We start from the raw sequence: 23,956 nt of genomic DNA, 5'->3' as shown, positions 1-23,956 counted from the left end.
GTCAGTCAGCCTCTATGCCAACTGCCCCAGCCAGTAAAAGCATATAGGAAAAATAAATTTGTCATAGGAAAAGTACAGAAAAGTGATTACTTTTATGCAAGACTACAGTAAAGGCACTGTTAGACTATGCTAACGCTGAAAAAATAGCTTTCAAAATCAGGGTTTTTTTTGTCAGTGATAGTATGCTTGAGGATGCTTCCATTCAAAGGGTTAGGAATGAAACTTGGGGTTTGTGTGTGTGTTTCAGTTATGGGATGTTTGGTTTTTTTAAATAAAAACCATAAACTACTGTAATGTAAATATTAACTCTGCATGAGACAACATTATATCCTGCTGCATCACTCTCAAACAATTCTATGTAAAGAATATTCAAGAGATATGCTGGCTGATATACCAGAAGATGCAAGAGATCTATGTAAAAAAAAGTGGTTTGAATTCGCACATTCTGCGGTGGTTTATTCATGAAGTCTCCAGAGATGATATTTTTCAGGTTATTTATATTGTAATATGAAATAATAGAAAGTAAAATAGATTTTAAAAACTATTTGAGACTGTTAAAAAACCCCAGCAGACGTTTGTTTTTTAATCTTCCCTAAATGCACACTTACTATTTCTCCTTGTTATTATAGGGAAAAGAAATCAAGGAGACACTCCTTTTTCAGTAGAAATTCACTTCTAATTACAAAATATAATTGAAGGATTTGTGTAATTATTTTGTGTCTAATTCATCCAAAGAACTTTGCAGGACCATGCAGAAGGCATTGTGATACTGTATGCTTCAAGTTGCTTAGTCTTTGTACTGATCTAAATAATGACAGTTTCCATTTTTTGTTATTCATACACATTTAGCAGAGTCAGTTTCATGAAGATCAGTAGTAAAATTAACGTTAAATAGTGCACACTATATTGGTAGAAAAAGCTGTGCCAGTGCATCAGTTACTTAAAAACTAAGGCAAATCTCATCTGTGTTTACTAAATTGTACTGATATATCAGAGACCTAATTTCTAGCCTTTGCTCAAGACTTACTCCATGTGGCAGAGATGGCTACTGAGTAGGAAGTTCTTTTCATTGGTCTAGGAATAAGGACTACGGGTCATAGAACGGTGTCAGCTTTTCTGAAGTTAAAATGTTCAGAGAGTATAAAATATGCAGAACGGGAGGACAGGTGTGTATCTTTGACATTGATGGGCGATCTTGTCAAAACTTGCAGAAACCAATCTGTAGCAAAAGCAAAAACTATATTTTTACGTTCTGCTGAGGAGGTTTTCATAGGAAATGTATTTCCTGTGTGGCAGAAAGCTAGCCAAGTCTGCCTTCTCTTTTACCTGCAACCTCCCTGATCCTGATACAAGTTGAGGAAGGGATTAGGATGAGAAACTCCAGTAAGGAAAGGGATTGATACTGGTAAATTGCACCACATAAAGCCCTTTCCTGACATGAAACACCTGGACGGTTGTAATCTAATGATAGGAATCTCCTGTCGTTCTGTTGGTTGAATGTGCATAGCACATATGAAGCTATGTATTACTTAGAGAAAGTTACATATGGAAAATAAGCCAATAGAAAAATAAAATTTATGCAATACAAAAATATAATTGACAAAATCATATGGAAAGAAATATATATTTAACATAAGATACTGTGAAGGGCAGGCTACTACCAGTGTAGTTCATGACAATCTTTCTTGAGGAGAGGAGACAGTCTAGGTTTTACAAAACAGGGCGAGGGGGGAAAAAACCCAGAGTTACTACTAAGGGCAAATCAATTTTTTTTCAGTTGATCAGAGGAGCTTATCTCAGTGTGCTTATTGTGCAAGGGAGGTGAACCTGAGAATGGCAGAAAAATGCTCTGTTTTGCTTGGTTTCTGAGGGCTCTTCAGATACTTCAGTTAAAACTATCTTTTCTTCTGTGATCATTTAGAAATTGGCATAAATGCTTTATAAAGTAGGTATAAGAACAGTGGATCGATTTCTCCATCTTTTGGAATATACTTTGGAATGAGCAAAATTTCAAGATATACATGTACTGGAAAACCTGCAACTATTTTTATTTGGCTCATGAGAGCCCTGTGAAGCCTCAGGATCTTCTAAATTATTCCTGTATCTTATGTGAAAGCTCTGACCTAGATCACAAAGTCTATTTAGAGCCTTAAAATGCTATCAAAGAGCTGTCCTCTGTTTCCTAATACAGTTTTTGTTCACCAGAAAGCTTATTCTGTTATCTGGCTGTATCAGAAACCATAGGACTTATGTTTTCACTGGTTCTTTTCCTCTGGATATCTATGTAATTACCCACATCTGATTTTAATTAGCAATTATTGAGTCAGAGGTGTGTGAAAGCAGAGCAAAGACTCTAGTTTAGGTATGTCTCTGGGAATTGGGAAGAGGGTGTTTCCTTCCCTGTGCTGGCTCAATGACTGTCAGTTGAAAATGAGAAATAGGTAAATGCCTTTCTTTCCTCTGCTTTCCTCCTCTTTGCATCCTCTCTGACCTGCCACACAAGTGATAGATGGGGATTCAAATCACTCCGGATCAGAAAGGTTAGTGAACTCTGGCCTCGGGCGTTAGTGGTGGGTGAAGGTGAAAGGAGTGGGAATTCTGCCATCCAGTCAAACCTCAGTTTGGGCCCCTCAGTTTACGAAGGATAAGGAACTGCTGGAGAGAGTCCAGCGTAGGGCAACCAAGATGATTAAGGGAGTGGAACATCTCCCTTATGAGGAAAGGCTGAGGGAGCTGGGTCTCTTTAGTTTGGAGAAGAGGAAGCTGAGGGGTGACCTCATAAATGTTTATAAATATGTAAGGGGTGAGTGTCACAAGGATGGAGCAAGGCTCTTCTCAGTGACAGCCAATGGTAGGACTAGGGGTAATGGGTTTAAACTGGAACATAAGAGGTTCCACCTAAATTTGAGAAGAAACTTCTTCTCAGTAAGGGTAACAGAACACTGGAACAGGCTGCCCAGGGAGGTGGTGGAGTCTCCTTCTCTGGAGACATTCAAAACCCACCTGGACACCTTCCTGTGTAACATCGTCTGGGTGTTCCTGCTCTGGCGGGGGGATTGGACTAGATGATCTTTCGAGGTCCCTTCCAATCCCTAACATTCTGTGATTCTGTGTGATTCTGTGACTCAGGGCAGGGTCCTTCTCAAAGAGTGCTCCTTCCTATAGCCCAGAGTGAGGTGTTGAGAAGCATATCTGTCCCACTGCCTCGGCCTCTGGGCTGGCTCCCCACACCACTCCTGAAGCCGTCAGTACTGGAAACCAAAGCTTAAGTACTGTTGGTGTAGATTTTCTGGCTGGAATCCTGTTAGTTTCACATAAACATATTTTAACTCCAGGAGAAAAGCAAATCTATCTCCAAGACATTTGCTGTAGGCAAGTCTTACACAGCTCCAAGCTCAGCTTATTCCATTTGAAGACTCAGGCTCAATGTTATTGTCTTGCAACCTCTAGTAAGCCGTAAAAGGGATAAGTTTGATTTTTCTTGACTCTTTTTTGGTTTAGAGCCCTAAGGAGAGGTGATGTTACTACAGTGTCAGGTGATACCTTATCTGTAAATGAGCAGAAAACTAAGCACATGAGATCTTTCTCAAGAATGGATCTTGGGGATGGTCCCCACTGCTTTATTTGTAGGAAAAAGATGTTGAAAAGGAAGAAGGAAAGCCCCATCATATGTGACTTCATGCAAAACTCTGCTGTGATAACTTATTGGCCATGCTGTTAAAACATGTTTTTGTAGAGCTCATGTATTTATGAGATTACTGTAAGGGTTGCTGCTTCTCCTGGAAGGTAAACAATACATTCCTCGATGTGAAATCCCACACAAATGGATTAAGCACAGATTTTCTTTCACTTATACTCCTTTTTTTTTTTTTAAATAATTCTAATTTTTCTTTCAAATTGGCATGAACTGTTCTTGAGCAATTAGCAACTTCTTTTCAGCTTACTCCACCCTCTTTTCCTGGTTTTCTTTTGCTTCTAAAGGGCAGCAGGAATACATTTAGCCATTTAATCACCGAGTAAGAGTCTCTTAAGTCCCTTGCTATAGGAGTTTTTGATGTAGATAGGTTTTTCTTGGACCATCTAGGCTAAATAAGCTTGAATTTAGCAATTTATCATCAGTCCTCGCTCTTTTATTTGTGAATAGAACAACTCAATAATTAAAAAACCCACCAGTTCTTTGCCTCAGAAGACCCAGTTGACTGACATTATATGCTTGAATCAGTGGGGATTTATCTGCATCATTTGTACAGAATTTGGTGCAATCAATACTACTCAGCCTAATTAATCTGACTGAAGAATTCAGAACATGGACTTAGATTTATATTTTTTTTCATTTACAGGTTTACTTAAAATCAATAAAGTTTTAAGCATAATAGGTATTTGGATGACCTTCTGTAGTTGTAGACTTTTCTCATTCTCACTTTCAGCACAATTGTTCCAAATGTCTAGTCAGGTTCTCATTTTATTAGAGGAGTAATATTTGAAATATGTGTTTAACATCAGGAACACTGGAAAATTCTCCTCTTCCTTAGACACTCAGCAGACATTAGGCCTGCTGATAAGCTGCTGGACACTATTGTGGCATACCTTATGCAGTTATAAAAGCTAGATAGGTATTCTTCTACATGGGTACCAGAGTGGCACCTCAAATTCTGGTAAGATTATTTGTTGGTGAGAACTGAGATGGTGTGGCACAGAGGCACTGCAGTCACCAGCTGCCAAAACAGCTCCGATTACTGGTGGTGGGTGGAGTGAGATTGAGTACTTTCCATTTAAAACAAGATTTGCTTTCTTCAATTTTGTGAGGTGCTGTTCTCCAACAGTGCAGTATTTGGGATCTGGATTAACTGAAGTAATGAACAGTTGTTGAAGCTGCAGTACTGAGCTGGTGATGCTACCAGAACTGATTTGCTCCCAAGAGGCCATGTCCTCAATTAATATAAACTGGCATACTGCCATTAAGTCTAGAATTTATAATATTTCTACTGCTTAGAAATAAGAAGGCAGCAAGAGAATAAAAAAACCCACCCAAACAAACGCAAAACTAAAGCACCCAAACAAACAAACAAAACCTCCACAAAACAAACCCCAGACAACTTTAATAGAAATATCTAATGTTTTACAACATTTTTTTCATGCTGTAAAATTTAACAGTCTGGTACATTATTCCATGGGGTACTTATCCTCCTGCCATACTCTGTGGAGAAATAGCACACTCCATGTTAAACATAATTTCAAAGAGATTTTTGTAGAATCTTTCCAATTGTCTGGTTCTCAACTGAGCAGACAGACGCTAAATTGGAATTCATAATTCATTTTGTTCCTGTTACTTGTCATTATTGCTAACTCACAAACAAACCAACATAATTAAATATTAATTTAGAATTTCATTTGACAATCATAGTCATGGAGTTTTTTTTTTTTGGGTAATGATAGAGGTACAGGATTGAAGACATCTTTTAATTTGCCGACTCCAATCCTTACTTCTGTCTTACATATGCTTATAGAAGTATATTAATATCATATATACTAATTTAGATGATATCAATTTATACCTACTTGAAGGCGTATTAAGCTATACTAATCTTCTCCTGATACCAGGTGTACAGTGGTATTATTGTATTGATTCAAGTGTTTCCCTTGGCTACAATGGAGTTACTATAATTTGCAGTAGCCACTGTGATCAGGTACAACAATTGCACATCAGTGGGGCAAGTCTGGTTGCTGAGAACAGTGATTTATTTCCTCCAGGAGTACTGTAAAATGTCTTTTAAACTCTATTGTGTGATTTCTATAACATAAAAATACAGTTTTGTACGTGGCATTTACTTTAATACTAAGACACTGACATTTCTGCATAGCTTTTCTTTGCCCTTGAATGCACAATAAAAAACATTGCCGGCCAATTTTCTATATGTAGCTCAAGTTAGTTAGAAAGAAATCTGCATGTAGTCTGTGCTCTGAAGTTAGAGGAGTTATGCAGTCTTAATGAGATACAAAGTCTCTCACTTAAGGGAGATTAAACCCTTTAAGACAAAATGTCTTTTCCTTTAATATCTATGTATTTGCCTTTATCTTTGTCATATTACTTTTCAGATGTGGTTTGTTTTGGGTTAGTGGTTTTTTGTTTTTTTTTTTTTTTTTTTGGTGGCAGCTCTGGTAGAGTGTCAAATGCTGCCTATACATTTTTTCAAAGCACAAATAGTAATAGCGTATACAGTGTTACTATGAAACATTGGGATATGCATTGCTCTAAGATGTAACTCATTGGTTTTCTGTCTTTAAAAAATCAACACATGCTTTTGCATCACGTACCTATATGTGGTACTTGACAGCAGGTAGAAGAAAAATCTTGTAAACATTTTAAGTGTGCTCCAACCAGCAACTTGTGAGAAAGATGAATTTTTCTTTTCATTATTTTCTCCCATTTCCTGGTTCAGACCTGAATACTCATTTTAAAAAAGTCTAAGCAGCTTGTTTCTACATGAGAAAAATATATAAACAGTTCCATTAGAGGCTTTACTAAAGATGCCATTTTATTTATGTAGGATACGATGGACTTAGTACGTTTGCACTACAAGTTTTTGAAAAGTGACCATTCCAACAGAAAGTGGAAGTGAGTGACTAATTACTTTAACTTAATTTTAATTAAAAAATACCATTTTATCCACAGATAAGAAAATACTAGTTTTTGTCTGTTAGAAATGTTAGCAGTTCTTTGAGCTAACTTGAACTATGGGTTGTGCATCAGTTACCCAAATCTTTAGCACTTGATCCATCTCACATGGAGGCTACCACAGGACTTCTCAGCTGACATCAAGGTTTTAAATTCAGTTACTGTGAGTTAAAAGTTTTGAATTATACTTCTCATAATTGATTTCTATTTATTTGATTCAAACCTCTCTCCTTTACAGGACCATAATACATCCATGATCTCAGTTGAATTCAGGGGGAATTTTTGCATTGTATTATTTGTGTTACCTTGATCTTATATATATATATGATAATCAAGTGCAAATATCCTCTTTCCAGTCAGGAAATAAATCACTGGAAGTTGTTCTGTAGAACTCTAAGTAGTATGTGAGCTGCAAGCTCTTCGTAATGGTCCTTTAGAAAGGGAAGGAGGATGACATGAATAGACCAGAAACTCTGTCACACGTGACTACATGTGGGAGAGTGTACCTGAGAAGCTTCAGTTATGCTTGCCTGTGTTTTTTATTTAATTTTTTTTCCCCATCAATGTTCACCATGACTACTTTCGGGCAGGGTACTGCACTATATATATATTTGCGTGTATATATGTCTACATCATTTGTTTTGTTCTGTACATTAGAAGACTATCAGTGATGTATTTTAAAATATTCAATACAGAAAAATTACATGGACCTTAAAAAGTATCAAACTGATTACTGGTGTTTCAAATCTTTTAATATCAACAAAAGTAATTCAAAGCTGTTGTTTTGTATATGTTGCCTTCATCTTGGACAGAATCTTGATTTAGAACTGCTGTAGTGCTCTCTTAGCAGCCATATCAAGAGGTGATTAGGAAAGGGGGTGTGATGGCAACTGTACTGCTAAGCTTTTATACTCTCAAACCAGCATACTGATTCCTCAAATGCCTTTATAAACTGTTGAGGCTCTAACCAGTCCGGAATTATTTTAAATTCCTGTGAGAACCATCGTGGTAATGATCTGCCTAAAGGACTGAGCAAAGATAACACATTCCCTGCAGAGTCTAGCTAGGCTAGCTCCCAGGAGCTTTTTTTTTATGGGCTCTTATACTATTATTTCAAAGTACATGAATCTTTTAAAACCACTGAATGAGAAATGGAGCTTTAGCAATCACCGTCAGTGAGAAGTCTTCAGTCAGGACCTCCAGCAGCAGATGCTGTGAATGCCCCTCATACTCAAAACGCTGTTGCACCCAGGGGTCTTCACTGGACTCCGTAGTGTAAAAGGGAGCTGTTCAGTGAGGCACAGAGCTTGGTTGATGTGGGAAAGAATGAACTGTGGGGAGTTAAGAGGAAGAGTGACAAAGAAGAGCTAATCTGGTTTCATTAGGTAAGCTGATAAAGCTTGAACTCCTCTTTCAAAGTCTCTTCCAAAATGTCATTAAAAAATTCAGAACTCCTTCAGTCCGTGAGCACAAAATGATTTTACAGTAGATGGATAAACGGGAGATACTACAAAGTTTATCCTTTCATATTCAGATTGACCTGGTAGCTGGGAGAAACATACGTAAGTTATTAAGAGTTTAGATGTCTTCAGCAGCTTTTTTCATATGTGTCTTGTTCTATCTCGTGACAGATCTGACAAGCATTTACAAAGTTGGAAGAGTATGTTGGGTTTGAATTTTTCTTCAAGAACAAATTAGCAGCCTAGAAATTACCATTACACATAGAATTTTTCAGGCATTTGTTCCCTTCTCTTTATCCTGTGCTAGAATGCTCTTACTAAGGAGGTATCTCTAGGAGAGGAGAAATAAGCATATAATGCCCCTTACAGAATGAGTTTACTGCTGGACCTTTAAAAGTGAAAAAGTGATTTTTAAATTTTTTTTTTTTTAAGTTAGAAAATAAAAGCTGGAGAGAAAAGTGAATTAACAACAAAGTGTGTGGAAGTTTTCAGTATTCTAATATTATATCTGTTCACATAAACCACTAGGCTACAAAGGATTTCAGAGTTTTACAAAGCTCCTGCTCATCTTCCAGCTGGCAAAAATAACCATATTTTCAATAGTAGGAAAGGTGGTGGCTATGCTGTTTTGCATTGCAGAGTGTTCCATATCCCATGTTGTGTCATGTCTCGGAGTAGTCAGTATGAAATCAAGAATGAAAGAAATGAAACTTTGAAGATATTTGTTTTTTCCAGCTCAGTAACTTAATATTTCATCAGGGGCCTTCTGGGAGCTGATCTGAATATGCTGCAGTGAAGAGAGCAGCCAGGGAGGAACTCTAATGAGTCCTCAGTATACATTCCTGACTGCCTTCAAACAATTTGGCGGCCATAATTTTTTAAAACATTCCAAGCACTCATCTCTCATTGTCTTTTGTGGTTTGGACGGGGGATTGTTGATCGTTGAATGAGTTTTGAGGTAGTCCCCTGAGTGAAATTGTGGATCCTACCTCACACATTATCATCTACATTTGCATATAATTGAGACATAAGCTTTCTGGCAATCTCCAAAAGGAATGCTCTAGAGCTGTTGTTAAATTTTCTAAGAACAAACACAGTGGGAATGCCAGCCTAGGATGTAGGTCAAAAATTTGTCCACAGAATATTCTTTATTAAATCCAGTGAAATTCTCTGGAGGTTTAGATACTAGTTAAAGGAACGACTTGTATCCAAGTTTTCCTTACTATGGGGAGTAAGATAGGATGAGATTTGGATTTCCTTTGCCCCTACACTTGTTTGTTTGAAACTAAATCATTCCATGTTTGTTCCTTTTTTATTCTTTTTTTTTAACTATTTTTAACTTTCTTTGAAAAAAGCACCAAACTACCCCCAAAACAAGTGTGTCACACGGATGTTATTTACAGAAGCATGAGGGGGTGTGCGTATGGTGGGTGAAACAGTGAGAAACCACAGAGGCACTTGATGCTGAACATTGCTCCTGCAGCAGCTAGTAGGGTGAGAGGTGACTTTAGCAGTGACTTACATTACATAATACCTCCCATCTCTCTGCAGATGTGTGAGTTTGTTTAAATGTTTTATGAGGTTTTTATTACACTGTAATATAGTCCCAACCCCTCTGCAGTTGCCAGTTTGGTCACAAAATATAATAAATTTTAGAATACCTAATGCTTCAGCTATTCAATAATTTTCTGACAGGGCCCCCAATGTAATTATGGTGCCTCTGTGTTGCTGAAGTACTTTTGTTTGGGATGTGTAGAATAGCAGTTCTAATTCTCTGATCCTGTTCTGCAAAATCCCTGTGTTAAAGCATATTTGAGTGTTCTGTACACTTATAAAAATTGATGTTTTCTGTCCCTATCTTTTATGTGCTGTGACACAGTAGCAGGCTGTGCGACAATAACTTGTGCTTTCATACTCTTTTGGGGTTGCTGCGTCTGTATGGCACCGGTATTGCGGTGTGTGTAGCAATCTCAGCTATGATGTTTTTCAAGGTTCTGAAACAAACTGAGTTCATGGGAAGCACCTGTACCGTATGCCGACACGCTACTCTTGAGCTATACGATAAAATTTATGTTGGAAGCCACTGAGCATTAAACACCAATTCATGAGACCCCTGAGTCCAGCCTGGTGTAGTCTTCACTTGATATTAGAGCATTACTCCTCAATATCTCATTCCCTCAATAATTTTATGGATTTTTATATTAGGGAGGAAATTCAATTTCTGAAAGAAAACAATCCCTCAACTCTACACTTAAAAACCCACTTAATTTATAAGCATATGATAATTTTTAAGTATTTCAAAGAATACTAAGGGGAAAAAAATGTGCATAAGGAAAGTGAGTCCCTGTTTCCAGTTTCTAGTTCCAGTGAGGCAGCGTTCTTCTAGGCTCTCAACACACCTATGAAGGGCCAGTAGTCAGATCTCGATTGAGAAGGCCAATTTTCCATTTTGAAATCCTTCTCAAAAAGGAATGGCTCCTGAGGTACAGAAGCAGGCAAATAGGTCTGGAGTATTTTCAGCAGAGTTATGTTCCTAAGGAACATGTGGTGCCAAGTGGGAGATAGGCTGTTGAAAACCAGCAGCCTGCACTTTTACATCAAGTCTCTGAATTTAGGAAGATGGGAAGAGACTGTGTTTGCAGAATTATAAGGAATATGAACATCTTGCAATTTCTTGGTATGATTACTTCTTTAGTGATGACAGGTAGGAATAGAAACCTTTAGTTTCTGGTATTCAGACCAAAATATAGACCTCAAGTTCTAGAGATGGAAAGATGTGTGCGTTTTCATAGTTATTCTTCAATGGGCTTCCCAGTGGATAATGACCGTCCTCCATAGCAACCTAGATTTTGTACATTTCCCTGTTAAGACAACTTATATTAAAAACACATTGACAAGACGCAATTAGAAATTCCATACTGAAACACATGTATAGTATATCTGTGAAGTGCTCAATTGTCAAAGATGTCTGTCACATAAAACAAATAGTCACTTGGCAGTGATCCTTGAGGTCCATTCCAACCCAAATCACCAGAATGGTTTGGGTTGGAAGGGACCTTAAAGATCATCTAGTTCTAGTCTCTCTGCCATGGGCATACCCATATGGGTGTACCCATACACATGGGTATGATATATTTCCATTTTTATTCTGCTCTTTATGGTGTGTCTGTGTGCCTTGTGAAGTGTGTTTGTGTATGTAAATCATCATTTTCTATTGGTTTGTAGCTAGCTGTGTTGGCTGAATACCTGCATATTTGTACACTGCTCTACTTTTGGGGTAAAAGATGACATATCCTTAGTCTTTTAATGCTAGTGGATAAAACAAAGTTATCCTCACGTGAAAAGGAGTCAGAGAGATGTTCAGTTAATGGAAAGTGTAATGGAACACTTTGGAAATTTGCTGGGTTTTCTTCCCTCTGGATATGAAATATTAGAAATATCAATCTAAGCTGAGAAGAAAGAATTTTAACTTAATTTCAGCCAGATGGAAACAGTTTATAAGCGAGGGTATGGTGGGAGGTTTTTCTCTAATTATGGCTTCTGTGACTTGGGTGAAGAGCCAGTGTGCTACCTACAGGGAAAAGAACTGAAGTCTAGGTAACTCCCAAGGTGTGGGGATTGAAGGTACTGAAAGAAGGTTGTGAAGGCATAGTCAGAACCTAGGGGGTGGGCGCTGTTTTGTGGAACAGATGTGAAGGGAGCCAGATATCCCTGTCCTTTGCTGCTATATAGTTCAGTGGGAATCAATTCCAACTGACAAAGGAGCTGGGAGAAAGCAAGGACAGAGATTTTTGGCTCATGCTTTATTTTCTTCTGTGTAGCTTTGTGAAGAAAGGAGCCTGATTTTGTTAGAAGTTTTCTTCAACTCAGAAAGAGCCAGCCATGTCCTATGCTACTTTCCACCATCTGAATAGGAATTGGGCAGGCGGCCCAGGAGCCACATTCTCTACCTTAACCCAGTGACGCCTGAAGAAGCCAAGAGTCCTCTTCCAAGCAGTTGCAGCGGGAAAGGGCCAGCAGCTACTTAAGAGTGCCCCTTACTCACATCACAGATACTTTGGGGGCTAGAAGGGAAGTAGTAGAAGGCAGCTGGGAGAGCTGCCAAGTGTCACACTTTTGGCAGCTTTGCCACACATTCCTTTAATTTGGGATTTGGCTCCGCCTCAGGAAGACCTGCAGATTTCTGCTTGAAGTTTTCCTTATTTACCACTTGGGGCCACTGTGGCACTCTTGAGCAGGAAACGTGGAGCATCTCCTCTTCGTTGGATCCCAGGACGAAAGGAGCTCTTGGGAGGCAGAAGTTGCAGCAGCATATAGGCAGGACCGTTTCCGATTGTCCTCGTTGCCTTTGCTTCGCCCCAGGTGACTGAAACAACCTTGAGCATTCCAGGATCTTCTTATCACTCCTTCCCTAGTAGCTCTGGGCTGGTGCTGATGGATCCCCAACCCAGTTCCTCATCAGCTGGGAGCTCCTATTCCAGGTGCTGGGGCTGTGTAGTTCTTTACTTTGCCCTTACTCCTCTCCAGTGATCGGGCATGCTGACAAGAGAATTAGGCATTCGAGCATCAAAAGTAACACTGGGGGCCAAACTGAAGACAACAGTATACAGAATTGCTAAACAGTGAAAGAAAGCCAGGACAGTGGGACAAATTGAAAAAGTTGTATAATCGCTGTTCAACATACACACGTAACTTGAGGTAGTGAACTTCTCTGATGGTGGCAAAAACACTGGAGTTTTTAGTTTAAAATATGATTGGAACTGTATATTAGCTCTTACTTTGTTAGACAAATGCTTTTCTACAAAACTCAATATAGTTTAACTATTGTTTTTTTTCCTATGGCAGTACCTGAAAGAAAATAATACCTTATTTCTATCTTACTACGTTACTATTTCATTCCATAGTTAGCACCATAATTTTCTTACTCACTTGCATTTGAAATATTGTGGAATTCAGGCTAAATAACATTCCTTTATCTAGTTGGGTCAATGCTGGACAAGTGGTTATTTAATGTTATGTATTTGAGTAGCACTAAATTGGAATGCTTTTTTTTTATTTGATGCAGTTCTCTGTTTCATACAAATTAAAAAACAATTTGAGAGACTTCACCCTGACTCTCACTTTGTGACAAGAATTAACATAGCTTCTTTCAGAGAGAACAGTCAGTGGAGATCGCATCTTTGGAGGGGTTGGAGGGAAAGGTAAACTTGCTGTTCTCTCTTGTTTCAATGATAGCCGGTGACCTGCTTAGCTCCGAGCAGCAAGTCCCTGGAGCCCAGACATCCACTGGAAGCAAAACTGACCACGGTGACCCACCGCAGCTCTGCTTCTCGGTTGCAGGGGTGTGGATTGGTATTGGTTTTCAATTTAGACAAGATGTTGTGTGAGTCACCCTGCCCCCCCTGCCCTCCCACTAGTGCTATGAATAATAAACTCAGCGAGAAGTTGCGAGCCAACTGATGTGCTGCCAGGGCACGGCTCCTTCTCCCTGCGGTCCTTTCCCTCTCTGCACTTTGCTGGACCTGCAGGGCCTGATGTGGGTGGAGGTGAAACACATCTGGAAGGGGCTTGATTTCAAATGGCACTTGTAAGGGAAGAAGGAGGTTCTAAATCCGACCCACCCTGGGGAAAAGGGGCTGAGGTCATAGGAGGGCAGAATGCAGAGTATTCTGATGATGAAAAAGTGAAAAAAAACCCCAAAAACAAACTACATCAAATGTTTGTTTAAGGATCAGGAGTCCTGGCCCAGTCCCTTCGGTTTGCCAAATATTACATGAAGCTACATAAAACCCAACTCTAACCTCTTACAGCTCTCCCATTAGGTCACATTAAGCTTTGGCAAGGAAGATGGTCCTACTTGGTGGTTTTCTGATTTGTGGTTTGAATTTGGCCAACCTTACTTATTTAAATTTATTTTATTTTGTAAACGCTCAACGATAGAGTAAAACTCTAGAGTAAACTTGTTCTGGCCAACATTTATTGTGGAAACATTCTGTATTATCAAGAGATCTTTGCAGAACAGCTAACAAATTAAAACAAAGCATTTCAAGCACATATTGAAGTTCTTTTTGTAAATGAAGGAAATGTACTGATGGCTTCAAGCCACCACTTTTGGTTCTTATCCACTTCTAGCCCTCTGGGCTTTTATAAAACTGGTGTCTTTCACTCTTGCCGTGAGGACAGCGGTCCCTTTGGCTTGGTGCAACCAGGGGAATAAATCAAAATACATTTTCCTTTTAACTTTGATAACTTTTTAACAAGTTTGTCTTCCTTTGCGAATACATTGTTGACCTTTTTGCTCACATGGATGCTCAGTGTGACTTGCTATTGAGCTATGAAGAGCTGATTCCAAGCAGGGATTTTCCTACTATGGAAGAATATTAAGTATACTATATGTAAGCTGTATTTTGCCTACTGACAATAGAATTAAAATATGTGGAGAGTGACCTACCCTTTTTTTTTTTATATCTTCTGAATGAAAAATTTGGTTTCTCTGTCAATAATATTTTCTTTATAGAAGATACTTCAACAAGAAATTAAAAGAACAACAACAAACCAGATGCATTTTCCTTAAAAACAGGACATTTTTTATTTGTGACAAACAATAGAAATGCTTTATTTTGCCATCAGATTGATACATGGTTTCCTGTGTTAGAGTAATAGTCCTATTCTTTCTGAAGACTATGATCTTGTGACATACCTCCTCATCTTTATAGCTTTTTCTGGTGCAGTTGCAAAACTGTATTACTGAGATATAATCTTGCCACAGATAAAAATTTTTACTACATGGAATCCAAGTAGCTAGAGCTGTGAAGCACTTGAAAAAGCCTTGCTTGTGAACCTACTGCCTTCTAACTTTTACAATTCAGGAATGTTGAAAATTTCATTTTGATGAAAAACATGCAAAGAAACCATTTGAAATGGTTGTGTTTTTTTTTTTTTTTTAAACTACAGGATTTGTGAACTTTCTTAGTCTGAGGAGTAAAAATGGCACGCTATTTTTCTCTTTTGAAAAGAAGTTTTGCAATGGTTTTACAAACAGGCAACTAGTGCACAGGGATTAATAGCCTAATTATGATTTTATGTGTATGTTTTATGTAAGAAATGTCTGTTAAATTGTTATGAGAAATGTGACTACAGTTTCTGACAGCAATTGCAATTATATCCTGCCAAAATTAATGATTTTATTCTGTGCATGTCTCTTGTGTAGACCAGTTTTTCCATCATTTTGCATATGAATTTAGGCTCTGCACATAGCAGCCAGCCAGCCCTGTAATCTGGTGATTATACAGAACAGGTTCAATACATGTAGCAGTGCTTGTACAACCTTACCTATATTTGGCACTTAGCTGGGTTAATCACTCTGCTTTTTGGCAGGATAATTAACCAAATACCATGCTCCCTTCTACCTTAGCAGAATTGTTTCTCATCCTGGAGTTAGCTTGTTGAAACAAGTTTAAATGTTCTTAAACTCTAGTGCCGTCAGCAGCATAGATTTAAACTACATTACCAAAATCATCTGAAGAAACATAATCTCTGGGGGTTCAAAAACTGCCCGTGCAGTCTTTGAAGTCTTGGCTGACTTTTTCACAAATGCTGGCAACTATAGCAACAATTTTATTGATATGGTCAAGTATCTGCTGTTAAAACACCAACCAGTTCTATGGAAGTTACTGTCACACCAGCTAGCGATGGCCTGACCGGAGGTGAAGAGTAACTTAAAGATGAAAAATTCCTGCATTCTTTCAAACCCCTAAAACCATTCCTTTCAGCTTAACACTTTTTTCTCTTGATAGCGAGAACACCTTTAAATACTGAAGTCTCATAGCTGCCGCTGACTTTACAATGCCGAGCTGGACACACTTTTTTACACAGACACTCGTCAGCAGCATTTGTATTGTTGTTGAGAAGGATATTGAGTTATTAGAAAATTGTAAAGCTGAAGATTGCTGTAGGGAGAGTTTTCCAGGTGTATTCATATGCTGTACGAATTGGCTGCCACATGACAACACTATTTCCATTTGTTTATAAAGTATCTAGATAAATTTGACTATGAAAAGACCTCTACAAAACCTCAATAATTTGTTGGATAGAAAGCAGCTGTTCTTGTGGTTAGCAGGGATCACAGAATTATAGAATCATTAAGGTTGGAAAACACCTCTAAGATCATCTGATTTTCTATTATAGTTTATGATTTTGCATTTATGAATTTGTAGAGCTCCAAAAGGGACAGAAGAGGTAGTATGTGATGTTTCTTATTGCAGGGTCAGATTACGAATACATCGGTTTCTCCAATTTGGGATTAGCAATGCTTACTAGCTTGCCAGAGGTTCGGATTAAATGCTTAACCACTATTACGCTAAAGCTGAGAAGAGCTCATTAATTCCAGTTGTATGAACAGGTAAAACCGTGGAATCTAAGTAGCGGGTCTTTGGGTCAGTACTGAATCAGTACTGGTGACTGCTCCCAAAAACTGCTACAAAGTCAGCGTCTTGTCAGTCTGCTTATATCTGGTGTGCTTTTGGCATAGAAAGCTGTATACTTAGCTCCCTCAAAAATTTAAATAGAAATCAGCTAGTGAGTTGCACAGTTTTTCCTCACAAATCACACTAGTCAATTTAGATATTATGCTGTGTTTTGATTTCTCAACAAGCTTCTGTGATAATGCCATTTATACTTACTGTGGCTTTTCTTGTCTACTGGCCAAAGTTAGACATTCTTACTGTATTTAGTATAGGCTGGCTGATCTCACAAAGAGCCAGCCCGGTAAAGTGGCAGTTATCGTGAATTTAGTTTTATTGTCACTCCTCATCTGTGATATTTCCCAGTTATGGAGAGGTGCTACATCTTTGCGGGGTCTCTCTTGAAATTCTCTATAGGTAACCTCTGTGTTCATGTTCCTTATTGGTGTGTAGGTATATAACAAATGTATTACAGGGGTCAATCTGAGCAATAGTAAGTTGCAATTCCAGGGCTCCCTTTTCTTATTTCACTCTACATCGGTTAACAATATTCAAATTATATTGCTATGAACATGTAGTCTCTATGTTTAGGTTAATGGTGCTGGATACAGTATAAATATTTCACTGAAAGAAGATAACATGAGAGAAAAGTCTCTCTAAAGTAGAATAAATGTGAAAAAAATACAGAAGAACATCACTTGGTAGAACTGATTGAGTAGTATTACATTAGGGTAAAAAAAGAATTGGAAAGTTTGCAAAAAAAAAAAAAAAAGGCCAGATAGTGCATTGGCATTAAGATAGGCACAGAAGTTTTAAACCCATTGCATGTTTACATCACTGTGATGAAATGCATGTATATTACAGTTCAAATCATGGACACGCTTTTGAAACAAACCTCACGATGATCTCCACTTGCTGCATTTTTGACTTTATATCACAGTGAAGTCCCAGAAGACAAAACTTGGATTCCTTTCAAGCAAAACTTGTGCTCCAGGAGTGCACCTGACACACTCCAGACCTTACTGGTGTTCCATCCACAACCCCAAACTCTAGAGCAGTTTGGAAACAGAAACCCTCAAAAGGTGTTCGCACACAGGGATGTCAGGTCCTTGACGCTGTCAGTACAGCAACTGCTACTTCAACAGATACTTCGATGTTAGTTACTTAAATGGACCCACTTCTGTTGTACTGCACCACTTGCAGCTGTAGTATCTCTCACCTCTCCTCCTGGTGTTTATTCAGTTTATTCAGGGTGTGCTCAGTGAGGCAGATGAGCTTACAAATGCACTTTCCTGGGTAATAATGTTTATTTGAAGTCTACTCTCATTCTCAAGCAATGGTGAGATACCTGCACAATGCTAAGAAATAGCTTGTAATTCTACTGAGAAACATTCTGCTCTTACCTGAGTTATGTAGGGTAGTATGTGCTTTTTCTTTGACTGTCAGAGCTACCACTTTTCTCTTTTAAGACTCCCCTGCGGTGACAGTAAGCATTGCCAGTCACATGGCTAAGATTCAGAGCTGGGAGAACTGCCATAGTAAACTGAATTTGAACTCTGGTCTTCCCATGCCTCCACTGGGATCTATAACTGTCTAAAAGGCAGGTCTGGCCAGAAATTTTTTGTGTTGCAAAATTACTTTTGATGTGCAGCTGGCTATGTAGAAGGCTGCTTATTTGTCTGTCCAAACTCCAAAGCTGATTTAAACCACACAGTCTAATCGATAATGTGAGTTCTTTTAAAAAATAAAATTTATCTTTTTTATTAGTTGATTTGATGATAACTGAACCCCAGTGTTTTTGAATACTGAATGCAACTGAAGCTCTCTGATTTATTATAGATTGGCTAGCAGGCTGGTGAATCACTGTAAAGCCGTGTTGTGCCATGTTGAGCTCCAGATAAGTCACGCTTACCAGGGCTTTGTATGTAATCCTGAAAGATGCATGTAATTTCTGTATTATTACATGTTAATGTAATCGTAACAACGCTACTTTTTAAAGCACAGTACTCTGTGCACAGCATCTCTTGGATCTGCTGGTGTAAAACAGTGAGGCTTCACTGCATGCAAGCATTTGTCAATTTAAACTGAAGACCCTGTCCAAGCTCCTTGTTTTCAGGAACTTTGTTTTAGAAGCCTGATACCACAGCAAGTAAAGGAAAAATGTGTAGGAAAACTTAAATTAATGACACATGCTCATTTCAGTAGTGCATTGGTTGGCCTAATTTTATAATATACGTTCTTGGAGGAAACGTGAATGAAATCTGTTGTTAAAACAGATGAAAACAATTGAGATTAATTTATTTTTATTGTGGATGTATTTGAGTATTCAGCTACAAATTGGTTAATATCCTGTCATTTAAAAGTTGTGAGAAGGTTGCCAGTAGAGTCTCAGAGCTCCAAGAGCTGTAAGAATTGGAGTAAGTGGCATCACTCTTCTACTGCATGTGAAAAGAAAGCTACTTGTCAGTCTGTTTGCCTTAAGATAGATACTAAAAAACAACAGAATGTGAAATTCAGCCAGAATGTACATGAAATTATACTTTTTAAGCATGGAGACAACCATTTGTACATACTAAATTTTTCTCTATTTCCACAAATGAACAAATGTGATTTTTTTTTTTTAAACTAAGCTGATTTAAGATTGATTTGACAGAAGGATTAGAGACTTGAAGGATACTGTATTCCTGTAATCTTTGTGGAAATTGCTAACTGTATGGAGACCACCGTTAGTGTTTTCATTGAAGGAAGAGCTTTGTTTTGAACTCAACAGTCATTTGTATTATTTATTCCAGTGGGTGATCAGTCAGCAAACGTGGACTGACTGGCCAGGCAGCACATCTGTGCCTCCACGCCAGCCATAGCATTTGCTGCTCTTCAACCAGCTGCTGATGAGATGTGGCGTGGGAGGTGTCATGTACCTCCAGTTTTGTGGGTGAGAGGGATGGGAGAGGAATTTAAGATGATACGAAAAATGTTCTGAAATGCTTAGGAGAGTAAGGAGTTCAAGGAAGAGATTGGAGGAGGGAAAGCGATGAATGGAAGAGGACAAAGACCCAGAGCACCGCACAGGGGAGGGGAAGGGAAGCGGGGGCACAGAGCACAGATCTTACAGCAAACAAAGCTTTGTGTGTGTCACCCGTCACTGAATTACAGTTGGCTACACCGGGACTGGGAGCTCAGATACGTCTGCCACTGGGTTTCTCTGCTTCCATCTGTGTGACCTTTAGCTTCTCCATGTCTTTTACTTCTTTGTCTTCAGCAGCTTCAGGTTTGGGGATATAGGACAGGAGAAGGCTGCTACTGGTTTTACTCTCGGAAGATGTTTTTGGAAAACGCGTGAGACGTATAAAGAGCAGGTGGAGGCTATGGTAGTTTCCCTGCATGACTGGAGATGTCTCTTGGACTTGCAATCTAGATGTTAGATTGGTCAGCTTTATGGGGGAAAATAAATTAGAGGTCAGACTAAATGTGCTCTCAACAATCAACCTTAATAGATACAGACCTTGTGCCTCACCGGTTTTGAGCTTTCTGGTTCAGGTATATATATAAATGAAAATCTTTTGATGGCAATTTATCATTTGCTAACAAAACTAGTTGACTTTTTTCCCCCCAGCTTTAAATGGACAACATCACTATATTATCTAAGATGAAAAGTGTTATTCTCTAATTCTATCTTCCCAGTTACTTTCTTACTGATTTTGTAGGGCAAATATAACAAAGTGGAGTATCTTTTGAATTATTTTGTTAGATCTCAAAGATAGTGGGCAGATTCAGGATTTTATTTTGGCCTGCTACAATGCTGTAGTCTGATATCTAGGTTTTAATCTAGGTTTTAATTTTCTTTGAATATTTTCAGTATTTTCTTTTTATTTTATGAGGCCATATTAAAAAGGGAACTGCAGAAATTAATACTGTAATTCTAAAGTAACCTAAATTATTTTCTAGATAATTATTTTCTCAACTCTGGGTTGAGTTGGTTTCTAAATAAAAAGAGAAACTTTCCTGCAGGGAAAGTTTGCCCATGCTCATGCAGTCTCAATTTTTTCCCAGACAATCTCATGGCTCACATTTAGTAAAGGTCTTTATTTGTCACTGTGTTTTTGCATTTAGCAAGTAGGAAATAATTGGTAAGCTACCCGTGATAGCATGAAGTATTCAAGCAAGTTATGCATAAGCCAGTTTTCCTTTTATGTTTCCACTGCATCTATCTTCTGCTTGAACACTGTACAAAATCATTATAAGCCTGACCCCGCTAGGACCCCTGAAAGGCACCAGCATAACTCTTCAGCCAGTGTTGGAACCAGATGCAGTTTGGTTCAGTATAAAATTTGTTCAAAGAAGGTAAAAAAAGACACACACCCCAAGCCCTGTAAGTATGTGGTCTTAAGAAATGCACACAGCTGCAGGAAAGAACTGCCAATTAATGTAATTTACAGCGGGTTTCAAAATCTTAACTTAGGTTGGGAATAGAATAGTGTGGTGAAAAGCTGAAGGAAATGGCATAGAAGTTCAGGCAAAGGATGCAGTGAGGCAGGGGAAAAAATGGGTATGCAACAACATCTGGAAAAAAAACTTGAAAGAGGAAACAACCAAAAGTGCAACTACTGAGAGAGAATTCAGATGACAGTAGATTGGAAAAGATCAGAAGTAGCCAAGAGGAGAGCTTTGTGGTGACGTGACACGCGGCAGGACACGAACATGGTTGTTCCTTTTGACTTGGAAAGTTCTATCGCTTTCTTTAAGTATGATCCCTGTGGGACTAGTCTGTTGTGTCACACTGGTTGCAAAGCCTGAGATGAACAGAGATTTTTTTTTTCAAAAGTGAGGAGTAAACTCCACTGCTTTCGTCACAGTGCTGCAATTGCCTTGTGGCTGTAAAAGTTCTTTCCCTGCATGAGTATTCAGGCAATTTTATAATTGCCTTACCAAATATGTGTTTAACTACTGTCTGATGTGCCTCTAGAGGAGCATCTTTGGTTGTGTACACATAATGTATCACTAGATAAATACTTTTTTTTGGCAGGTTGTTCATAAGTCACACTATCGTCACCTTTGCCGGTCATGTGGAGCCAATCACAGCTCTCCCTGTTCGTTTCAAAAGAATGCAGGGCATCCCATTCAAAGCGGGCCACGGATGCTTGCTTTAACTGTTACCAGTTGCTTTTTTGGCCCCTCGTTAATTACTGATGGATGCTCTGGTCCACATTTACTGCATCAGACAGGCGTGTGTCTCTCTCGGCATGCTGACTGTCAGAACCGGCCGTACTGGACAACTCGAGGAAAATGTATGGGGAAGCATATTCTTTCTCATTAAAATTGGCTTTTCATTTTAGATTAGAAGTGAGGGGTTTTTTTCCAGCTCTTACAAACTTGAGGAATGCGTCGCTTGTCGTAAGAGAAAACTGAGGTGCATGAGGTTCGAAAATGTGGAGGATCTGCTTATGCTTATCAAAACACTGAATATTCTTAGAAGAAGAGGAAATCACTGTTTGACAAACTGGAAGCAAAGGAAATGAATCTTTATGAGACTAGTTGGGTACTTTTGTAGCTGCCACGGTATTACAGACTATTGTATTCGTATTTGCATCTGCCTAAGATGAAAGCATTTTACTTTTCCAATCTACAGGGTAGAATCTGGGCATAGGTTTTTGAAGATGGGAGAGAAAAATAACCGCCTGCATTTATTTTTTACAAGAAATGACAAAGCCTATTTCTGTTCCCCAGAACATCCTGTAACTTGAGGGGGGATGACACACACCTCAAACAAAACTAATCTTTTGCAGAGATTTTCTTTTTATTTCAGAGTGTGAAAAGCATTCATTGGCTTTTCACGCAGTGGGGTCTTTTAGACTCTCTGGCTGCATGGCAGTGATTTTTTTTTTTTTCTGTTTATTTGGAGTAATGCAGCTACAAATCAAATGGAGTGTTTGAGCTCTCCTGTGGTATAGATGGCATGACGATAAAAATCTAACTTATGTTAATTTTCCTCAGCAGATGCTTAATATCTATCCCTGTGATCCTAACACATGGATGTTTCAAATGCCTGATTTTCCCTGCTATCATCAAACCCAGCCTGTTTTCTCTGGTCAAACTACTCCTTCTCGAAGCATAAACAAGAAGATGGGGCCTGTCTTGGGTCTGTGTTAAAAACTGCCATAAATCTCTGGCTGGTAAAGCAAACATCTGTACTTAGGTAAATGTGTAGGCGCACGCGAGAACGTGTGTGCCCACAACTCGCACTTACACACGTGTGCACATCTTCTAAAAAGACATGATTGTAACCCTAATGAGTTGGACTAGGGTCCCAAAAGGTCTCATGCAGCGCTCTGTAGAGGTTACGTTACATTCCTTCGCGGCTTCCGCATTGCTTTTACTTACAATGGTTTTGAAGAAGAGGGGGAAAATGATCTTCAAGTGATTCTTCTGAGGTCTGGTTACAACGGCACAGCGGTACAGCTGTCGGAGAACGTCAATGTGTAATTGTTTTATGCTTCTCTGGACTTGTTTTTTCTACTTCAATTGAAATTCCTTAGGTTTATTATCCACTGTACATTTCACTACATGACACTTAAACTCAGAAAATTCTAAGGCAGACAAAAGTGCTTGACGAAGTTACACCTCACTGTTGGTTATGTTTAGGACCCTCGAGTTCTGTTACGGTTAGGGAACAGGTGAGGGCATGTGGCAACTTCCAGAGCCTTGCACGCTTTCTGTCTGTCTTTCTGGGAGACATTTACCAATGAGTACTTTAAGGCTCTTCACTGAATGTTGTCCAGAACTCATAACTGGCATCTTTTGGAAGTCTTGTCTATTTCGTTTGTTCCTATAGGGCCTTCTATGCTGGATAACTCCTAGAACTTAATACCGTTTCACTTTATAAAATAATTCCACTCTGAAATTATAATGCAAGATTGAAATAATCCATATATCTTGGTATTCAAATTCAAGCCCAAAAAACTGGAACCACGGAACCATAAAATGCTGAGAGTTGGAAGGGACCTCTAGAGATCATCTGGTCGAGCCCCGCTGCCAGAGCAGGATCCCCTACGGATCACCCAGAGTGGGTCACACAGGAAGGCGTCCAGGCGGGTTTTGAATGCCTCCAGAGCAGGAGACTCCACAACCTCTCTGGGCAGCCTGTGCCAGGGCTCTGTCACCCTCACAGGGAACAAGTTTCTCCTTGTGTTTCTGTGGAACCTCCTGTGCTCCAGCTTGTACCCATCGCCCCTTGTCCTGTCATAGATGGAAAGTGAAGGTGATTGGGTTTGTGATGGGAAATTATAGGAGCGATTAGGTAGTGCTGCTATTTGAAATGCCGTTGTGGGGGGTTTTGTTGTTTTAAAAATAGTCGGTTTTTG

This window comes from Apaloderma vittatum, unplaced genomic scaffold (genome assembly GCF_000703405.1).
Source record: "Apaloderma vittatum isolate BGI_N311 unplaced genomic scaffold, ASM70340v1 scaffold5061, whole genome shotgun sequence".
Taxonomy (NCBI): domain Eukaryota; kingdom Metazoa; phylum Chordata; class Aves; order Trogoniformes; family Trogonidae; genus Apaloderma; species Apaloderma vittatum.
This window is presented reverse-complemented; position numbering follows the sequence as displayed.